The 20569-nt window shown below is 38.4% G+C and overlaps 1 protein-coding gene and 1 long non-coding RNA gene across 2 annotated transcripts in view; both read left to right on the top strand.

Moving 5' to 3' along the window:
• The window catches only part of LOC134659278 (diacylglycerol kinase 1), a 181707-nt gene that overhangs the window by 114035 nt on the left and 47103 nt on the right, over positions 1–20569 (top strand). The window lies entirely within an intron of this gene.
• LOC134659286 (uncharacterized) lies at positions 4968–13442 on the top strand. The gene is made up of 3 exons (XR_010097790.1): positions 4968–4978; positions 12407–12723; positions 13306–13442. It is a non-coding gene; the product is annotated as an uncharacterized LOC134659286 (long non-coding RNA).

Below are 20569 nucleotides of genomic sequence, written 5' to 3'. Positions count from 1 at the left end.
TATGACGTCATAGAAAATTTTAGTGACGTAGCGGTTGTGTAAGTCATAGATAAATTATATCTGGATTGAGCAGCTTTATAGTCTGGAATATCGAAATTATTTTTTTACGTAACTTTTATATACTTACCAGGGAAAGGGACGAATGCTTTTACATATAAACGTAGTCCCCATTTTCCTCTCAGTTTACCTACTTTTTTTGTACTTATTATAAGAGTTAATAGGGACATTTTAATGGAATTTGTATTACGCTCCTAACTCATATAATGATCAAAAAATCTAAAAAATTGCGTAACAATATTTGCATGATGTCAATATCCAGAGAGGAAAATGGGACTATGCTTGTAGAAAAAAGTGACCATCCACTGTCCTTTTAAATAAATAATTTTTACAGTAGGTACATATGGTGCTAATTACCGCCCTAGTGCGATAATTAGCACAATACGTGCCTATGTCGAAAATTTAAAGGGCCATATATTATGTACCTATCTACTGTAGGTGTAGGTGTACTAGGTGTAGAACGTTGTACAATACACGTGCGAAAAGGTAATTCGCAACTCGAGTCGATTTAATTCACTCCCTTCGGTCGTGTTTCAATTTATCGCCACTCATTGCGAATTTCCTACTTTTCGCATTTGTATCGCAATGTACTATTAAATCGCAACGAGTGGCGCTAAATTGAAACACGACCGAAGGGATCGAATGTTTTAAATCGACACGAGTTGCGAATTTCCTACTTTTCGCACTTGTATCGTTACGACACTAGGCAGCAATGATAAGGCTTGCTTCTGACACAAGACGACGCTGACACGTGTCAGATCAAAGCATCTGCCAAGGAGTGAGCTTTCCATGCATACCTTATTACATTCTTGTTACGCTTAAAGTGAGTACGTGTGTGGAATACAAGTTAAGCGCGAGTCGGGAAAACACACAGTGGGTTCAACTAGTGTTGGTAAAGTGTCATTCAATCGAACTTGCTAACTATGTAAACAAAAGTTACTAGTAAATTGACATTCAGTGTCAATTTTAGTATGGCGGTTTGTTTACATAGTTAGCAAGTTCTATTGAATGACACTTTAGGAACTCGAGTCCTTTGAGTCTGAATTCGTAGAACTCGGCTCGTTTTTACGAGACTCTGCGCTTTAAAAACTTATTCTGAGTCTTTTAAGTCCCGAGTCGAGTCTTTTTTAAGAGCAACTCAAATGGACTCGAGCCTAACAGTAAAGAAATTAGGCGTTAATGTATTATTTGTGTACCTAATCCAGAAATTTTACATAACGACAATGCATTTTGAATTTGTTTGTTAAAAAAATCGAGAGTTCTCTGAAAAGGACTCAAGTCTCTACAAAAGACTCGGGTCTCTATTAAGTTGTACAGAACTCGAGTTAAGGCTTAATTATAAGTGTCTGAAAAACTGAGTCGAGTCTTGAAGCAGAGGACTCAAAAGACTCGATCCTACCCAACATTATCGCTAGCGTGTGCGTAACTTACTTTGTATGCATCTCACTCGTACCTACTGGCTAATGGTGCGAGCGAGATGTAAAAAGTTTGCGAAAAACTCGTGGTAAGGCTACAGGAGTCACGGGAATGTTGAAAGTTACGCACGAACGAGTCTATCCCTTTCTACGGAACCCTTCCTAAGCTCTCTTCACGTACCGAATTAAGGGATTATCATAAGCAAAGTTGAGCCTTAACGTCAACGTCAGTGTCATACACTCAAACACAATTAAAACGGCACACTTAGCAAGGTTATACCCATGTCGAAGAGAATAGATAGTATAGAGGGGTCCTGTCATAATAAGTTTTGTAGTCACAGTAAATTTACTGCCATTTATCGACACACGACTAAAACACAAAATTAAATTGTATAAAACTATAAAAAAATGTATATAGGTATATGTAAATGTAAATAATAAATGATTTTATTATTTTTATATGATTTTGACCCATGTTTTTTCATTGATACCTATGAGTTAAAATTGTTAAATATCAAACGGTGTCGTCGACGCCATCTAGCCGAGCATAGGTCAAAAGTGTGTGCGCCATCTATCCGAGAATGACTTTTTCTTAGGCAGTTTTCCTTAGACTTTATTCATCTTATACGGAGTTACATATATATATGTCTTTGTCCATGCGTAGCGACCCGCTTTGAATGATCTTGAGTGTATCATGTAGAGTAATTTAATTTATCCACTTCTCTTGAGTGGATATGTTTGCGACATGTTAATAGTGTTCGTGACTGTTTCTAAGGGAAAAAGTCACTTGTGTTATAATAAATTGATATACCGGATGGATTTGCAACGGGGCCAAATATTTAAAACACGACTCTTCAGTACATATATAAGATTTTAGGCTAACATGGTCATTTAGATTATAAATATAATACTATCGAAGCGGGGTATCAACAATGTTTATCTTTGCAATATATCTCCACTACTAGGCATTTAAATTCTACTAATGGAATTGAAAACCAGTGGTCAATACCACTAGATTCCCAATCTCTATTGCTCGTATTTCAAAAATATCAATTCGTCGTTTTCCACAGATTTTCGATCGACGAAATTCGAAATTGATGGTAGACAAGAGATCCTCTCCCACATAGGGCTATAAATATAAATATAATAAATAAATAAATAAATATTATAGGGACATTCTTACACGAATAGGTCCCACGGTAGGCTCAAGAAAGCTTGTGTTGTGGGTACTCGGACAACGATATAGGTAATATGTGACGTTCCACGGCAAAAGGTACCTTATGGCACTTGGCGCTTACGTCGCATAGCGCCGCAATAATAATAGCGCAAGCGCCAACGGCCATAAGGTGGTTTACCCGTGGGACGTCACATATACAAATACTTAAATACATAGAAAACATCCATGACTCAGGAACAAATAGCTGTGCTCATCACACAAATAAATGCCCTACCGGGATTTGAACCCAGGACCATCGACTTCACAGGCAGGGTCACTACCCACTAGGCCAGACCGGTCACCCTTATCTTTGGTAAAAGCGAAAGTTAAATGAACTTAGCTATTTGACCTAATTCTATTAATTGTGCCATGGAATCAAAAAGCCATCAGTTCCGTACAATATCAGGACTGATAACGTATCTCGCTTTAATATTGCCCCCTTCAGTTTTATCTTATAACAATACAATTCATATAAATATTGCGCAAATCTCTATTTATCTAAGTAAGCTTGTGGTCTAAATACTATTAAAGTGTGGTTCAACTTTTCTTGTTATTCCGCCCCGTCAGCCAGGGGACAATTCACCCTACAAACGGTGTATTTACCATGTATGTATATTGGTTTTAACTAGTGAAAACTTTACATAGAATTATCACGTTTAAAATTTACAAAAAAATATACTAATTTCTCTAGTCGTAGAATCAAAAAATATCCTCATTCCCAAAGGCACCCTGTATACGCTGATTGGCGCATGCAAAATGATGTAAGTCTTGTGTCGCGTATCAATCACCAATACGATTTTCAAAGACGTATCAAAACCGATTTGTTTATATTAAAGTATATCAAAATTTACACGAACTTGGAACATTGGAACATCGGTCGCAAGTTCGAGTCTTGCCGAAAGTGTAATTTTTATTTCATTTCTCCTTTAATATAAACATTTCTAGTATCGCTCGCAGACGTTTCTGCTTGATAGAAAATAAGTATAAAAAACCATTTTAAAACCATAACGAGCTGTCAAATCTTTATTGGACTCCTGGGGCCCGTTTATCAAAAGCTTGTAACTTGTAATGCAAGTGGAAGTCCCTTTCTAACAACAGCAATCAAAAAGTGACATCCGCTTGTACTACAAGTTACAAGCTTTTGAGAAACGGGCTCCTAAACTGGCTTTGCTCTAAATATATATCTATCACACCATTAGCAGTATTGACTCGTCTCAGCCCTATTTACTGCCAAGGCTCTTCTGTATTCCGTCACTGCCCAATACCGAAGGGTATATCTATAAAAACATTTTATAGTCTCCTTAAACTTTTAGCACGCCTTATACCCCGTGTGCTAAAAGGGCCCATCTTTCTTTTAGTAAGAAATATGCACTAGCCGAAAAACGGCTACCAAGAATTTATAAGGAGGAGTAGGTCTTCAGAGAATAGTGTCTTCTTCTCCGTCTTGTAATTATGCATTGTACTTTTTTGTGCTAAACCAAAAACCGAATATATCGTTGTATTGATCTTAAGAGCGAATGGAAGCGGTGGCCTAGCGGTAAGAGCGTGCGACTTGCAATCCGTAGGTCGCGGGTTCTAACCCCAGCAGAGCTCGTACCAATGAGTTTTTCGGAACTTATGTACGAAATATCACTTGATATTTACCAGGCGCTTTTCGGTGAAAGAAAACATCGTGAGGAAACCGGACTAACCCCTATAAGGCCTAATTTACCCTCTGAGTTGGAAGGTCAAATGACAGTCGCTTTTGGAAAAGCTAGTGCCTTCGCCAATTCTTGGGATTAGTTGTCAAGCGGACCCCAGGCTCCCATGAGCGGTGGCAAAATGCCGCGACAACGCGAGGAAGATGATGAAGGTGTCATAACTCAAGCTGAGTGGCATCATTTTTGGTGTATAATGTTCTTTTACAGTACATATAGAAGAAGAAGAAGAAGAAATACATTTATTTAGCATCAGGTACAAGTAACACACAATACAAGTAACACAAACAACTTAGATGCTAAACAGGATCCCCACTCAGCATAATGCCACGGCAAGCCATGACGCTGATTTTCAGTGGGTACCTGACTTAAAACTAATCTACATCTAAACTAAGACTAAACGAGTGGCAACACACAATATACATTGACGACTGGTCTGGCCTAGTGGGTAGGTAGTGACCCTGCCTGTGAAGCCGCGGTCCTGGGTTCGAATCCCAGTAAGGGCATTTATTTGTGTGATGGGCACAGATATTTGTTCCTAAGTCTTGGTTGTATTCTATGTATTTATGTATTTGTATATTATATATATCGTTGTCTGAGTGCCCACAACACAAGCCTTCTTGAGCTTACTGTGGGACTTAGTCAATCTGTGTAAGAATGTCCTATAACATTTATTTATTTATTTATTTATTTATATGGTGCTAATTTACCCCCCTAGTGCGGTAGCTAGCACTACGTGCGTCTGCCGAAAATTTAAAGGTCAAAAGGCGAAAAGGTAATTTGCAACTCGTGTCGATTTAAAATACTTATTGTCTCTCGTTGTGAATTTCCTACTTTTCGCATTTGTATCGTAATGTACTATTTCACCACACCAGCTCGTAAAGCCCAAGATTCCACTTTTCAGTCCACGAGTATTTCGCTTTTGAAAGCGCTTGGTAGGTATTAACATGGAGAGTTAAGCAGCTACTTTGCCCCCTTGTTAGAATAAATATTGTAACACTTATTAGTATATTTATTACGTATAAATGTAAACGGTTTTACACCACATATTTTTCGTTTTCATTTATATATTTTAACATTTAAATTCCTTTTTCCTTTACCGAAAAAAATGCCTCTTTTAGATATAGGCCCTTTTACCCTCGCACGACAGTAATATCCCCTTAACGACGCACTTCCGTTTCGGACATTAGGGGTTTATTACGGTTGATTCAATATCTATTCGACTCATAAAAGAGTTTTCTAGTTAGGAATGGGAGTGACCTCGACGTAAGGCATTTTCATTTTGTGTGCGACTGTGGCGCCTGCCTGGCGGCTATTGGGACATATTAGTCTAAGCTAATCCTGGAAAAACTTACGAAAATGACACATATTTGATAAAATAATTTTAGGGCTTTTTATGTATGTTGTTGTCGATTTTTTTTCGTTAATTTTGATTAAATTTAGTAAGTTTAGTACCCACCTAAGGTTTTCATTATGGACGGAATAAACACGAAGTCCCAAATTGGGTTCAAAAACTTTAACTGTGTAATTTTACGTTGAGTCACGAAAATACTTAACTTAGCGGGAGATTTTAGTACTAACGGTGATATAGCGCTTAATATTGTACATACATAATAATAAGGGAGCTCTATCCATCCACCAAATTATATCGAAATCTGACAAAAAAGACATCGAAGTAAAAAAAATAATCGGACAATTAATTAATTTCTCCGGTTCGATCCCCAATCGCAATGACACCCTGTATCACAGGAATCTCGTTACGCGTAACGATTAGATACACCATGAAAAATGGCGGCCAATTTGACCCGCTGACGAGACGGTTGTTCCTTGGCGATGGAATTTGAAGCCCATCTGTCTTTTCAAGGCTAATATGTACAGACTAGTCGTCTTTTCAAACTTTACTACAAAAACACACTGAACAGCGCGCCAAGCGGGACATTTTAGAAACTCTAAATCCCATCCCATCCCACAAAACGACACCGCAAACCCGTACGTCACGTCACGCTATAGAATGAACTTTGCATTAGGGACTGGGGGTACAGAAATGTAAATTGCTAATTAAACCCATCAATTTTCTAATTAAGTCACCGCAAACAGCTAAATTTAAAGTAGGCACACAAAATTGTTTAGTTTATCCAGGGATGTTGCGGATGCCGATTATTTGACATGCGCGGATGCGGATGCGAATGCGGATTTTTAATGTCAAGATAGGTACATAAAAAACGTCAAATATTACATTTTAGTATTTTTTATTTCAAAAAACCGGCCAAGTGCGAGTCGGACTCGCGTTCCAAGGGTTCCGTACATTAAGTCCCACTCACGCTTGACTGCTCATTTCTAATAGATTTTTTTGGCTAATGACTAGCGGCTATATTCGAACTTTAAGATACGTCAAATACTAGAGATTGAAACGATATGGAATGGATATGTCAGTGTCAAACAAGTGTCAAAAGTGACGTTCAAACAAACGCGTCACTTTTGACACTTGTTTGATACTGACATATCCAATCCATATCGTTTCAATCTCTAGTATTTGACGTATCTTAAAGTTCGAATACAGCGCTAGATTACCTGGCAGTCTAGCACTTACGCCGATGCTAAGACGTTCCTGTACCGACCTGTTCCACATCCGCATCCACATTAAACTCCGCATCGATTTTATGCGGATGCGGATGTTGAAAATAATGCGGATGTTCCGCGGTTGCGGATGCGGATATTCGCAACATCCCTGGTATTCAATTATTACGTTAATTAGCAATATCAAACAAACCATACCCACCTATTTTATACCCTTCAGTTAATTTGCTTAATGACTGTGTCGCTGACGAACTTGAAATTTAATTAATTGTCGTTTGAAATCAATAATGAAGTTAATTTGACGGCTCATTTTCATGTTAATCTACATCGCGTGTCTATAAGGGCCATTACACGCTGACTTTTGCTTTTGCAGACTTATCTTATCTACATAAAGTGGTACAAACTATTTTTAATTACACAAACGGGTCTACCGCGATATAGTTTCATTGTTTTTTAAATTCGGACGTTTCACGACGTGTGTGTGTGTGTGTGTGTGTGTGTGTGTTTGTGTTGTTTCTTTCCGTGGCCACAGCTGATATAACTCAACAACTGAAACGCCGGAATTTAAGGTAAAAACAATGAAACTATATCGCGGTAGACCCGTTTCTGTAATTAAATATGTGTACAAAACGCGAGAGTTTAAAGTGGTACAAATAATTTTAACCGAGAATTGGCAGCTGACTGAGTCCACGTTATTGGTAACTTTATTTTTAATTTTTTACAGATTCTACGGATTTTTGGTTGAACTTACAAAACGGCGAAATAGTCTCGAGAATATTTTTTGTTTTTTGCTCATAAATGTTGTGTACATATTGATAGCTCATTACCCGTATGAAGTGGACTAACGTAACTCTGCAGCTAATGAAGAAAAAAAATTTGTAGTCAACATCCGGCAATCCATCTTGGCTAATTTGTGAAACTAGTCCGGCTATTTTACAAAAGCTACTTGAACAATGTTATGGTTTACTAGCACCAACCAGCATACTTTTGACATTTGGTGAAATAATCATAAATAGTGATGGAAGCCATTTTTAAAAAGAACTAAAAAAAAGAACTAACAATTTCTCCAAAAAAATCGATATGCCGGAGTCCGCTAGCTAAGATTTGGTACTGATAATGATGATGATCCTTCCAACCGATTTTGGCCATGGCGACCACTCCGACTCCTAGTTTGCTGAGCGCAACTTTGCTCGGCGCTCGTGCGCCCGAAGATGGCTGACGTAGCCGATCTTCGAGGTGAACCCTATTTGGTACTCCTCCCTCCTTCCTTTCCGTATCCGGCCATGGCGACTCCGTCAACAATTCTTATCCGGATTATGATTTTTTTTATTATAAATGGGCTTACTCATGGCCACAGACTAACCGAGACGAAGACGTGGCCTACGATGGAGCGAGCCTGCCCAGAAGGTGCCTGTTCACCCTTGATTTGAAATGCCCTAATGTGGCTCGCAAAACCAAACTTTGTCTTGAAGATGCGGTCACGCGATGCGCAATGGAGTTGTCCAGTCGAGTTGCGGGTGTATTTGGTACTACAGTGTAGGGTAATCTATGACAATGCTCAATATTTCTTCCAATTAAAACACCGAATTGAATCTAATTGATTTCGACACGTACTGCCATGACAGATAGAATTTTGTACATACAGTAACAATGAAGCTGTCATTCGTATTTTTATTAACAATATTTTTCACTATAACCTTTCAATTACAATTCACCAAAAAACAGGACCATACCTACGATTTGAAAATGGCGCCGAAACTATTCAAGGAGTTTCAAAAACAATACAAAAAGATTTACACGGAAGTGGAGAAGAAAAATAAATATAAAATATTTGTCGATAATTTAGTGAGAATAAATGCTATAAATCAGAATCTTCCTGGGGCCTGGTTTGCTGTGATTGGCCCGTTTGCTGACTTGACTTATATGGAGTTTATTAAAATGAATAAACTTACGAAGAAGGATTATGCTAATGTTGGGAGTAATTTCAGGTTTGGTTGTAACTACTGTTGTTGTCTTTATTTTTTATTTCTTCTCAACATTATTATGATTTAAATTAATGTTTCGTCTGCGAATAACGCTGCTATTAAGCTAAGAAATAATACAATGCGCATATAGTGGATATTCGCTACCCTCAGGTGAAGTCTCGGTGGCTCAGGTGGCAGAGCATAGGCTAGTGATCCAGCGTCTCGAGTTCAAGTCTCACGCGAGACAGTGAACTTTTCCACTTTTACTTAATTTCCAAGCTTACTTAAATTAAGTGACATCAGCTATTGTGTCGTATGAGTCAAGTTTATTTTTATACGAGCGTATGCTCATGTTTTGTGGTGTTCGTATGCTCATATACAGGAGCTAAATAGTACGCTATACACAATACACATGTTTTCTAGTCAGAAATAACATCCCTAAAGTATCCGCCGTATGTTATTACGTAATGTAATTAAATATTGTAATGTTACAATATTTAATTACATTAAAACATACCTAATGTTATCTACTTTCAGAAACGTAATAAACTGCACTGACCGCCGCGGCTACCTTTTCGAAAGATTCTCCGACAAAGTGCGGAACGACTATGAATCGAAAAGCAACGCGTCCGATGAATATTACAGTGACGAAGACGACGCGAACAATAGGACGGATGCGGACGAATATGAGGCGAACAATGGGACGAAAGCGGACGAATATGAGAGTGACGAGAATGGGACGAGGTCGTATAAAGATCGAACATAGCAATGTGTAATATATACGTATATATATGCCTGTTATTTTATTCTTAACCGACTTCAATATCACAAAAGGTTCTCAATTTGGTTGTATATTAGGGTTCCGTACCCAAAGGGTAAAAATGAGACCCTAATTACTATGACTCTGCTGTCCGTCTGTTCGTCCGTCCGTCCGTCCGTCTGCCTGTCACCAGACTGTAACTACTGAATAGGGCTTGCAATTCGAATATTCGAATATTCGAATTTGTCGAATATTCGACCTGTTTTGATATTCGAATATTCGGCCGCTCAGGTTTCGAATATTCGAATTTTTTTTTACTATAAAAAAATCTATGTCATCCGCTGTAGTTACAGTTTCTGTGTGTTTTACGGGTATTTACAGTGAATGAGGAACGGTAGGTACCCAAATACGAAGGAAATAATATTTTTACTGTATTCCTCTCGATAGACTTCGTGAATACAGTGAAACCTAACTCAATTTAAAAGAAAATGAAATTAAAAATAAAGTTATTTTTACGGTGCGTAAGTTTTAAGTTAAAGGGTTCTGTTTATTCAGTACAAGCGTACGTTTAAAGAAGCGAATTTTTGAAGTCTAAACCTTGCCACTTATCGCAATTCTCAAATTTAATCATACCAAACCTGCCCAACTTTGTAATCTAACCATGCACCTTTAGCTGACGAATAATCCACCCAGTACTCAACTAACTTTTTCCCTTAAATATTCCAGTATTATATAATTAGCCGACCATTATAGGAATAATAACTTGCCAAAACAAATAAAGTCAATAAAGATTCAAAATACAATGAAATTAAACGCCTTTTTACAGGCCTCTGAGTTATTATTATTAGGAAAATAACTACCTACTAAAAAAAATATCTTGCATACCTAGGTGTTTGGATGATTAAAGTTATATTATTTCACGCAACGACGCATTTATAATAAGTTTTATCTAGAAATATTAAATACGTCTAATTTTGGCGGTTTACTTGTTTTTATAAATGTGGGCATCTTATAAATAGTAGGATGATAAAATCTAGTCAATTAAGTGGATTTCTGCCAAATATCCTTAGTTTTAGCAATATGTGAAAAAAGCTTTTGAATAAAACGATAATAAACCGATTTTCCGTTCCTTTTCTTATTTTTTATAATATTCGAATAATTATTCGAATATTCGAATACGTCGCCAGAAAAAGTCGAATATTCGAATATCTGAAAGTTTCGAATATTTGCAAGCCCTACTACTGAACCGTGATAGCTAGACCTACAGCTAGATGTTTGTGATCTCAGAACTCTGTAATATTTTAACCGATTTGGATTTTTAGTACGCATTCACTGCCAGCGACCCGCCAGGCTACATACGGTTTTTCCCTACGCTCGTAGCTGTATCGGCTACGCTCGTAGCGCGAGCACCACTGCGGCCACGCGCTGGCATTGAATGTGTTGAATTAAAACTACAGGCTGAAAAACTAAGTTCGTAAATACCTATAGTATAACGTGGTATAACATACAAAAATAATTGTATGGTAAGTAGAAGTTGCAGAAGTAAGTAGTTTAATTTAAATTGACACTTAATTTCGCATGTTATCGATACTTTAATGTAAATATTAAGATGCCACATGGGTATAGGTATAAATAAATATCAAAATGTGCTTCTGCGGACTTTGTCTTAAAATAGAGAAGTTAAGAATGACTCACGTTATACCGGGCCGTGTCCGGGCCGGAGGTCCGGCGCTTACTTTTCTATGACAGATGACAGGAATCACGTGATTTCCAAGCTCCGGATGCTCCGGCCCGGACACGGCCCGTGCTGATGACTCACTCAAGTGAGTCATCCTTTATAGGCATCTAATTAAAAAGAAAGATTCAATCAAATGAATGAAAATTAATGAAATCAATGGTTTGTGTCCAATTGCCAAATCATTGTAGCAATCAATGTCCATCTTCGATTTCACACTTATAGCTTCGAACAATACAAATAAAAAACCGGTCAAGTGCGAGTCGGTGCCTCAAGGGTCCGTAGTACTCACATTTTTGTAGTTTTCACAAAAGAAAGGCCGTGGTGTCCAGCATGCACGTTGCGCGGGGGCATCATCTGTTGGGGGGCGCAGACCATGACCCCTATAAACGTAGGGTATCCGGCTCTAGATATGTACCAGTGGGGAGGGGGGGGGGGGGGGGGGGGGTAGGCAATGCAGCCACTGGCCGTATTCTCGTTGTCCTTTATTGTTCTGGTAGAGAATGCCTATAACAGCATTAAGTCCGTCTGTTGTACACTTTTTTTTGTGCAATAAAGTTGTCTTCGGTTACCGCGATAGTTAAAATCGCGGTTCGGGATGTAGAATAAATTCAATATACGCGGTATAATCCGTTTTAATAGTCTTGTGCATTAAGTTTAAAAATAAATAAAGTATAGGTAATGTGCAAAACTTTTTATTTTATTTTCTGATTTACCTCCACAGAGTAAACCCTATATGTTTAAAATTCATTTATTTATGTTATTTATATGTATACCTTATTTATATGTGTACTAAATTTCAAGTTAGCCAATAGGCTGTGACAGATAAACAGACACACGAACGAGTGATCCTATAATGGTTCCGTGTTTTTTGAGGTACAGAACCTTAAAAATTAATGACATATTCACCATTTCCATTTCAATTTCCTTCGCATCTTGGCACAAAGTTAATACAATGAGTTTTGAAATACAGACGTATATCGAGATAAAGTATTTTTTACTCGTGTTTTTAACATTCTGCATCCACGTTTTTGGTTTCAATAAAAAAACATATACTTACGACTTAAGATTAGCACCTCAATTATTTGAACAATTTCAAAAATTATACAACAAAAATTATACACCGGAAGAGAAGAAATTGCGTTTCAAAATATTTAAAGGGAATTTGAAAAGGGTGAATGCGCTCAATCAGAATGTTGTCTTAAAATGGATCGCTGTTATTGGGCCGTACAACGATTTGACATATTCGGAGTTCGTGAAAAAGTACGATTTGCCGGAATGGAGTGAAAACAAAGAGGAAAAGTTAGTATTTTTTTAGTTTTTTGGCGGTGTGACGCACAAGCTCCGTTGTGTATTGGGTGACCAAATTAAATAAGTTTATCAACCCCCGACGCAAAAAGAGGGGTGTTATACGTTTGACGCCAATGTCTGTCTGTCTGTGGCATTGTAGCTCTCAAACCGGACCGATTTCAATGCGGTTTTTTTACGTGAAAGCGAGTTTTCGTGCGGTGGTTCTTAGCTATATTTAATAAAATCGATTCAACAGTTTGAAGAGTATCAGGTTTTCTCTAAAATGATGTCAAGGCATTTTTGGCATAAAATGGTTTAAATGCGTAAAAGGTTTTAAATTTTTTAATTCAGTAATAATTTTTGTGGAACTGTTTAACTCTGTGCAACTCAGTGCAACTTAGTTTAAGATTAATTATGGTTTGAAAATGTTGCCACACCCTAGTAGGGTCCATGCCTGTACTGACTAAAATCAACTGAAATAAAAGAACTTCTTGTAATACCATGGTTGCAACAAATAAATGATTATTGTAATGACTCTAGCTGTTTTTTAATGTATTTGTTTTTAATTAAATAGTTATCTTGTCTCTGTTTTAGGATTATTGTACAATGCTCCAACCAGAAACTGTATCTCTTCAAAAGATTTTCCCAATACACAAAGAACTTGTATGCAAAATGGGGGTCCTGGAAGCCGCCGGTCGAGTACGAAACCGAGGAGCTGAGTGACTACGACTACGGCCATTATTAGCTGCCTTTATTTTTATTTTATTTTTTAACTTTTACGGCAATTTTTTTTTTTACATTTTTTTGTCAGATTTTGATGAAAATTGGTAGGTTTGAAAAGCTCCCTATTTTCGTCGGAATAAACACGAAATCTAAATTTGGGATTAAAAAAAATTGAAAGGAAAATCCATACGTTGTCCGTAACTAAGTGGAATATTTTGTAGGACATACAGTGAAATTGCACATATGTTGTACAAAACGACCCTTTAACTGGTTTTTTTTGCCTATTTTATTATCTTTGCATTTTATTTTATTACAACTGGCCTCTCATACCATTTTAAAACAAGAGGGCAAAGCATTATCTAATTCTCCCACCCCGTATACGTAACTTTAGAATCCTTGACACTTGGTAACCAGGGTAACCACAGTGATCAAAATTCTACGGACGCAGTCTCTTTATTGTGGCGATTACAACTCCGCGATTCCGAAGTTATCGTTCCGCAGCGACGGTGACCATGAGTTTTTAGAATCTGGGGCACTTTTGAGATAATCTCCTCCAAGGAACAGGCATTGCCTAGTGTGGTCAGTAAAAACTGTATCCAGTTTAATATTTTGAGGAAATATTCAATTGGATACAGTTTTTACTGCTCAATGACACTTAGAGACAATGGAATATTAAGTAAACAATTTCGATTTTACTTTAGTTTTAATTGTAAATCTGTAATAATATAATAAGCATACTTAACTATGTGTAATTCATACAATAATTTAGATATAAATATTTATACATTTTGAGTGGTCTTCAATTACATGTCAACATTAAGATACGAATGTTATTATTTATTTAATAAAAACACTAAAACTTATAAGTAAATATGTCTTAAGACTAGATTTTGGAATTTTCATATTATTTTCACTCGGACTCACGAGCTCTTTCAATACTAGACGTGTGCGCCGCGCCGGCGCGCCGCCGCCGCCGCCGGGTTTTTTTGCCACGCCGCCGCCGCCGATAAATGATCGGCGTGAAATCGGCGTGACTTTGAGTGTTGTTAATTAGCTATTCCAAGTTGGTATTTGAATTACAATATCGATTTTTATGTATTATATAGTTTACAGTTCTCAAATATACATCAATTATTAATTAAATAAAACAGATTAGCCAGTTGCACAAACTATTTGACACACCAATTAATAAAGTAACTAAGTAAGTAATCCTAAGTATTCGCCGTCAAGAAAGATGAGGAAACGGTAAAATGAAGTAGGATTTATCCTGATAATTGTAAATTCACATTGCCTCACATACGAAGGTAGAACGCTCCGTCATGAAAAGACTTACAATTAACTAGACAACGAAAACACAGGGCTCATGTAGTATAGAGTCCAGCAAAAATCTGAGAACATTGATGTGCGAAAACTCTCAAGACCCTGAGTTTCCTAAAAAAGTCGTGTGCCAAAAATTTCGAGAAATAGAAACAGAAAGACAGAGTGACAACACTGTAGATTCACTGTCACTCTGGCGAACAGCGCAAATGCTTGCCCCGCGGAAATCTGCAAGCCGTAAATGGATGAAGCAACATTTTCTTATCACTCGTTGCTTACAATTAACCAAATATTTTTGTAGTAATTACCGACGCACTCGGCGATTACGAAAAATCGAGCTAGTTTGTATATCTTGGGTTGATAACCAGTGCCAGTGGTTGTACCGCCGAGATACAGCACAGAGCTGGCATGGCTAACCTCGATAAGATCTGGAAGAACAGAGGTATATGTCGTGCAACTAAAGTGCGCTTGGTACGATCTTTTCAATATTCCAGTAAGGTGCCGAAACATGGAGCCTCAAAAAGTGTGAAGTGGCTAAGGTTGGCGCTTTTTAGATGTGGTGTTAACGAAGACTGCTGCGTATACCTTGGACAGCTAGAAAAACAAACCCCTCTATTCTCAGAGAGCTCAATATCGCCACTCAGCTCTTCACAACATGCAATGGGTGAACTGGTAAGCCCTTAGATTCTTCGGACATATTATCCAACGCGTGATGTGGAGAAAAACATGAATTTAGTCCGAATAAATGGCAATCGTGCTTGCGACAGTCTGAACCGTGAAGTCACATGGCTTATGACCGCACGAAATGGAAACAAATTACATGTAGTCGCGATCCTGAGCAATGAAAAAACGAGAAAGGAGATACGTCTCAGTGAGCCTGACGCTTGTACGACAAAAAAACAATTAAAAGGAAGCCATAGCAGTCCACTTATGTCATGTGTCACTATGCCAAATTTCAAGGGCGTTTCTTTTTTGTTAAATAAAAATAAATAAAAAATAAATAAAAATCATTTAATTCAGAAAACAGGTTCCATAATTTGGTTAGTAACTATTAACTTAACTTAAGACCTATGTTAGAGATATAAAAATAATAAATAAAAAATACACACAAATCACAAAATTTTACAAATTAAAAATTAAAACAAAAGATGCGACTCTCCCCCCCCTCTGCCGCCTCATGCATCCCATGAACTCCGCATAACATGCAGATCCATGAAGCGACCGAGGACGGGCGAGTCCAGCCTGTCCGCAATCATCTGCAGGATACTGTTGCTGCTCCCTCGCACACGTCGCATAACGGACGCCGACTTTTTCCGTATTATTGCATAGAAATCGTCGACGGCCGCGTCGGCAAACATACCCGACGCGCTGCAATAGCGAGGGAGCCGCAACAGGGCCCTGAATGCGTTATTGTATTGCACTCTTAGTGCATTGTACGCCCGCTGCGTAAAACTGACCCATAGACCACTCGTGTAGAAACTTTGGCAGTACGCTCTAAAAAGAGATAGTTTTACAGGCACACTACAACGAATGAATCTATGAGCCAGCATATTGCCGCGAACGGACAATGCCCTTCGCTCACGTTCTATATCTTTATCATCTTTAAGGTCTTCGGCTAGCACATGGCCCAGATATTTAAATTCTGTCACTCGTTTCAAAGGCGTACTGTTTAAAAGAAGTGGCGGAATGTATAGTGGCAACTTGTTCCTGCCTTTGAAAATCATGAACTCACTTTTCTTCACATTATACCTTAAGCCATGCGCATCCGCATACCTTTCACATATTTTTATCAGCTTTTGCAGTCCATAGAATGACGGGCTGAGCAGCACCATATCATCCGCATAACTTATATTATTTACGCTGATATTATCCAGGCGGCAACCGACATGCATGCTACTCAGCTCGCCAATCAGCTGATCAACATATAGGTTAAATAACCTTGGCGATGTTAACCCTCCCTGCCTTACACCACAGCTGAGTGAGTACTCGTCAGAATACACATTTGCCCACCTCACTTTGTTCTTTTGATTACCATACCAATATGAAAAAAGACTGACAACCTCGGGTGCCACGCCTGTCTTCCTTAACTTGTTCCAAAGTAGATCGTAGGACACAAGATCAAAAGCTTTGGACAAGTCCAGGAAGCATGCGTATATAGGCGATTTTCTATTGATATAGTAATCAACAGTATGCTTCAGCGTTAGGATTGCGCATTCAGTACCTAAACCTACTTGGAAACCAAACTGTTCATTACACAGTTTTATATGTTGACTAAGATGAACGTCCAGTATTTTATCCAACACTTTAGCAACAACTGTAGCAAGCGAGATGGGGCGATAGTTCGCTTTGTCAGAAATGTCACCTGTCGAGTTCTTTATCAGCGGCGTCACAACAGTTTTCATAAGATCACATGGTAAATATGAGTGGCGTAAACAAAAGGTAAAAAACATGGCCAAAACTCTGTACAGATGCGGACCGGCGTGCTGTAGATGTTCTATACTTAGCCCATCGTGTCCCGGAGACTTACCCCTTTTCATGCACTTTATAGCCCGGCCCACCATTGTACTCGTTATTTCAAAAACCGGACTCGATGTAGTGTCCAATGGATTGAGCACCTCACATGACTTTAGGGGTGAGTCTACCTTAAAAAATTGCCCAAACATATTGGCAATGTTCACGGGATCGCAAATACCATCAACACTGACAGGCAGAGATACTTTACCATTCAACTTTTTCGTGTTCTTCCAAAACTTACTGAACTGCTTAGATGAATGTTGCGAGGCAAGAATATCCATGTCGATTTGTTCCTGATTGACTTGACAAAACTTAAGCCTAGATTTAAATATTTTTCTACTATGACACATAGCCTCATAAACAGGCCCGCACCTTGGTCTATTATGTAAGATATATGTGCAAAAATCCAGCCTAGCCTGTTTATGCGCCTCTGACACATGTCTATTCCAACCCCGCAGACATCTATTTCTATTCCCTACTCTAGCAAGTTTTTTAGTACACGACTCTATAGCCGCTTGCCTCAGAGTATTAATAATATTCTCATAATATTTTTCTATAATTTTCCTATGCATACCATCCTTACACAATTTATCTGCACACAATTGAAACTCAGAAGGAAAATCTATTAATTTTAATTTATTATCACATATGTTACTATAGTTTTCAATTTCATCGGGATTTCTCAGGCCCCAAATAACATATTTATTACAGTTATCAGTGCTTATTTGTAACTTACTTCCAATATGACCCAAATCACATTCAATCCGCAATGGGAAATGATCCGACCAGTATACATCATACAAGACTTCAATATTTTTTATAGTTTTCCAAGCTGATTTGCTAACAATACAGTGGTCGAGCCATCTCTCACAACCGTGCGCCTCGCTTACGTAGGTATAAGTATTAGATGCAATACCTAATTTCACAAGATCCGCACAAACCCAATCATTTTCACTACAAAAATTGAGTAGCTCACCTCCGAAGGATGCTGTAGGATGCGCGTTCAAGTCACCTAGTATATATATATTTTCAATACTATTATCTTGTACTAATGCATACAATTCACCCAAACATTGTGTAAACAAAGGCAAATTGTCCCACTGGTCCGTTGGCATATACACACACATTATCAAGATTTCACTCTGATCAGATGTTACCGCTCTTATCGCACAGATTCGATCACTACAACACTTAACCACCGACACGTTCCGGAATACACTACTTCGCCATAATAACGCCACACCGCCATGAGGACGACCGCGAAGTATACCCGCCGTTACATCGATTGCTGATTTACCCGTATAATTGAAGTCTTTGTCAATGCTGCCAAGAAACGCCAGGTCGTGTGGCATCAACCAAGTCTCTTGTAATGCTACAACGTCAGCTGTTTTACACATAGACTGGACACAACTTGCGCTTCGCCTAATGTTTTTACAGTTGTAACTAATAAATATATTATTTTTCACTTCACTTGTTGTTGACAAATTCATTTATAAGAATGTATCCTTTACACGAATCGTATCCTTGTATCCTTATATTTATACTTATCATGTGCCAAACTAGGTCACGCTATCGCTCTTCTCACTCGGCCGATTATCCTGCTTCGCTTTAAAATCTAGAAAGCGCCTAACAGTAACACCCGCCGGCCACAGCGAGTAATCCATAAAGGTGTCCAATTTTTCACTTGACACGTACATTTTATATGACTGGTAATCTCTTTGTTTACGTGTTTTTATTTTAAACATCAACACCCTCTCGTTAGTCTTCTCGTAAATATAATCGATTACGTCGTTAATCACTACGTCATTGTGCACATTAGACACAAACAAAGGTACTCGCACGTTCGCCGCTTTAAACTTCATATTCGCAACGGGTTTTCCTTCACGGCCTATGATCCTATTTCTCAGTCTTTTTCTTTGTGCCGTTATCCATTCTCCATCCACATCTGGAGCTTTCCAGACCTTTTCACTGCCTGCCATTTCCGCAAAAGACATTGATTTCGATACAGTTGATAATAAGTTATCCTCATTAACCTTTGCAGAAACCGTCTGTTTTGAAGAAATTGCACAGTTGTCTATCATAGGATTTTGCGCCTTAAGATCTCCTAGAACAGTTGATTTTTGTTTACCATGGGGCGTGGACGGTGGCGAGACTGGTTTCTTTCCTATCTCATTAGGCGATGAGTGCGACGGAGACCGCCTCGCTTCCTGTCCCTGGTGCGACAAGGAGGGCGAATGCTGTGTGATTGGATCTGCCGGCTCGGTAGTTGTCAGCTGAGAATGAGATGAGTCATAGTCGTTCTGGCAAAAATTAACGGACATTGCCGATTTAGTTAAAGTACGACATTTTTAAATGATACGAATAACCATGGAAATCATAAGAAAATGGAGGGTTACCGATCGAAGGTCAATGGGACCAGGTAACCCCTTATTGCAAGCCAGTTAATAGGGAAATTAAGTTATTATACCTATCCTATATTCATTTACAAACCCTATTTTACTCACAGCCCACAGACAAAACATCCTCTAGACTGAGAGCATAGTACCGCTACCCCCTCTGCCACTCATACGGTAGTTTTACTCCATCTTCGAGTCAATCCCGTGCCGTGATTGGTCCGTGGCTTTGAACGGACCAGTCACGGCACGGGATTCGCTCACCTCGTCCGTATTTTTGGCAGCATCGGTTTCATGAAATAATTGCTCTAAACTCAGTCTAGGGGATTCCTAGTCTATGTCACATCCTATTCAAAACAATACGTAGTTCACTGACCAGCAACCTGGATTGATCAATTTTTCAAGAAAAACCACAATTTAATGATTTTTCTTAAGAAACCTGAAAGTCAAGGTCACGCCGATTTCACGCCGAAAACACGCCGCCGCCGCCGATTTTTTGGCAAACGCCGCCGCCGATCATTTTTTAATCGGCGCACACGTCTATTCAATACTAATACAAGAAAAAAAGTGTCCCCTTAATTTCATAAAAATTGTTGTCAGTTTTGTTACGGTCATAGTAAGTTGTATTGAGAACCGTAACCAAACGGACCAAAACTTCTTTCTTGTCTTTTATAAAATGTTCCAAATACAAGACTTCTCATGGCCAACCTACTTTACGAGCAAACTTCGAATCTTGGCGCTGGTTTTGGGATTCATCATTTTAATATCTAGGTATACCTACTAGTACCTAATACTACTTTAATAGATACTTATCTCAGTTATCTCTCTAAGCGGGTTGGTTATTGGTTTTTTATGAAATTAAGGGGACACTTTTTTCTTGTATTAGGATCGAAAGAGCTCGTGAGTCCGAG

Source organism: Cydia amplana, chromosome 24, assembly GCF_948474715.1.
Source record: "Cydia amplana chromosome 24, ilCydAmpl1.1, whole genome shotgun sequence".
Lineage (NCBI taxonomy): Eukaryota > Metazoa > Arthropoda > Insecta > Lepidoptera > Tortricidae > Cydia > Cydia amplana.
The sequence above is the reverse complement of the archived record's forward strand: the minus strand, read 5'-3'. Positions and strand labels throughout refer to the sequence as shown.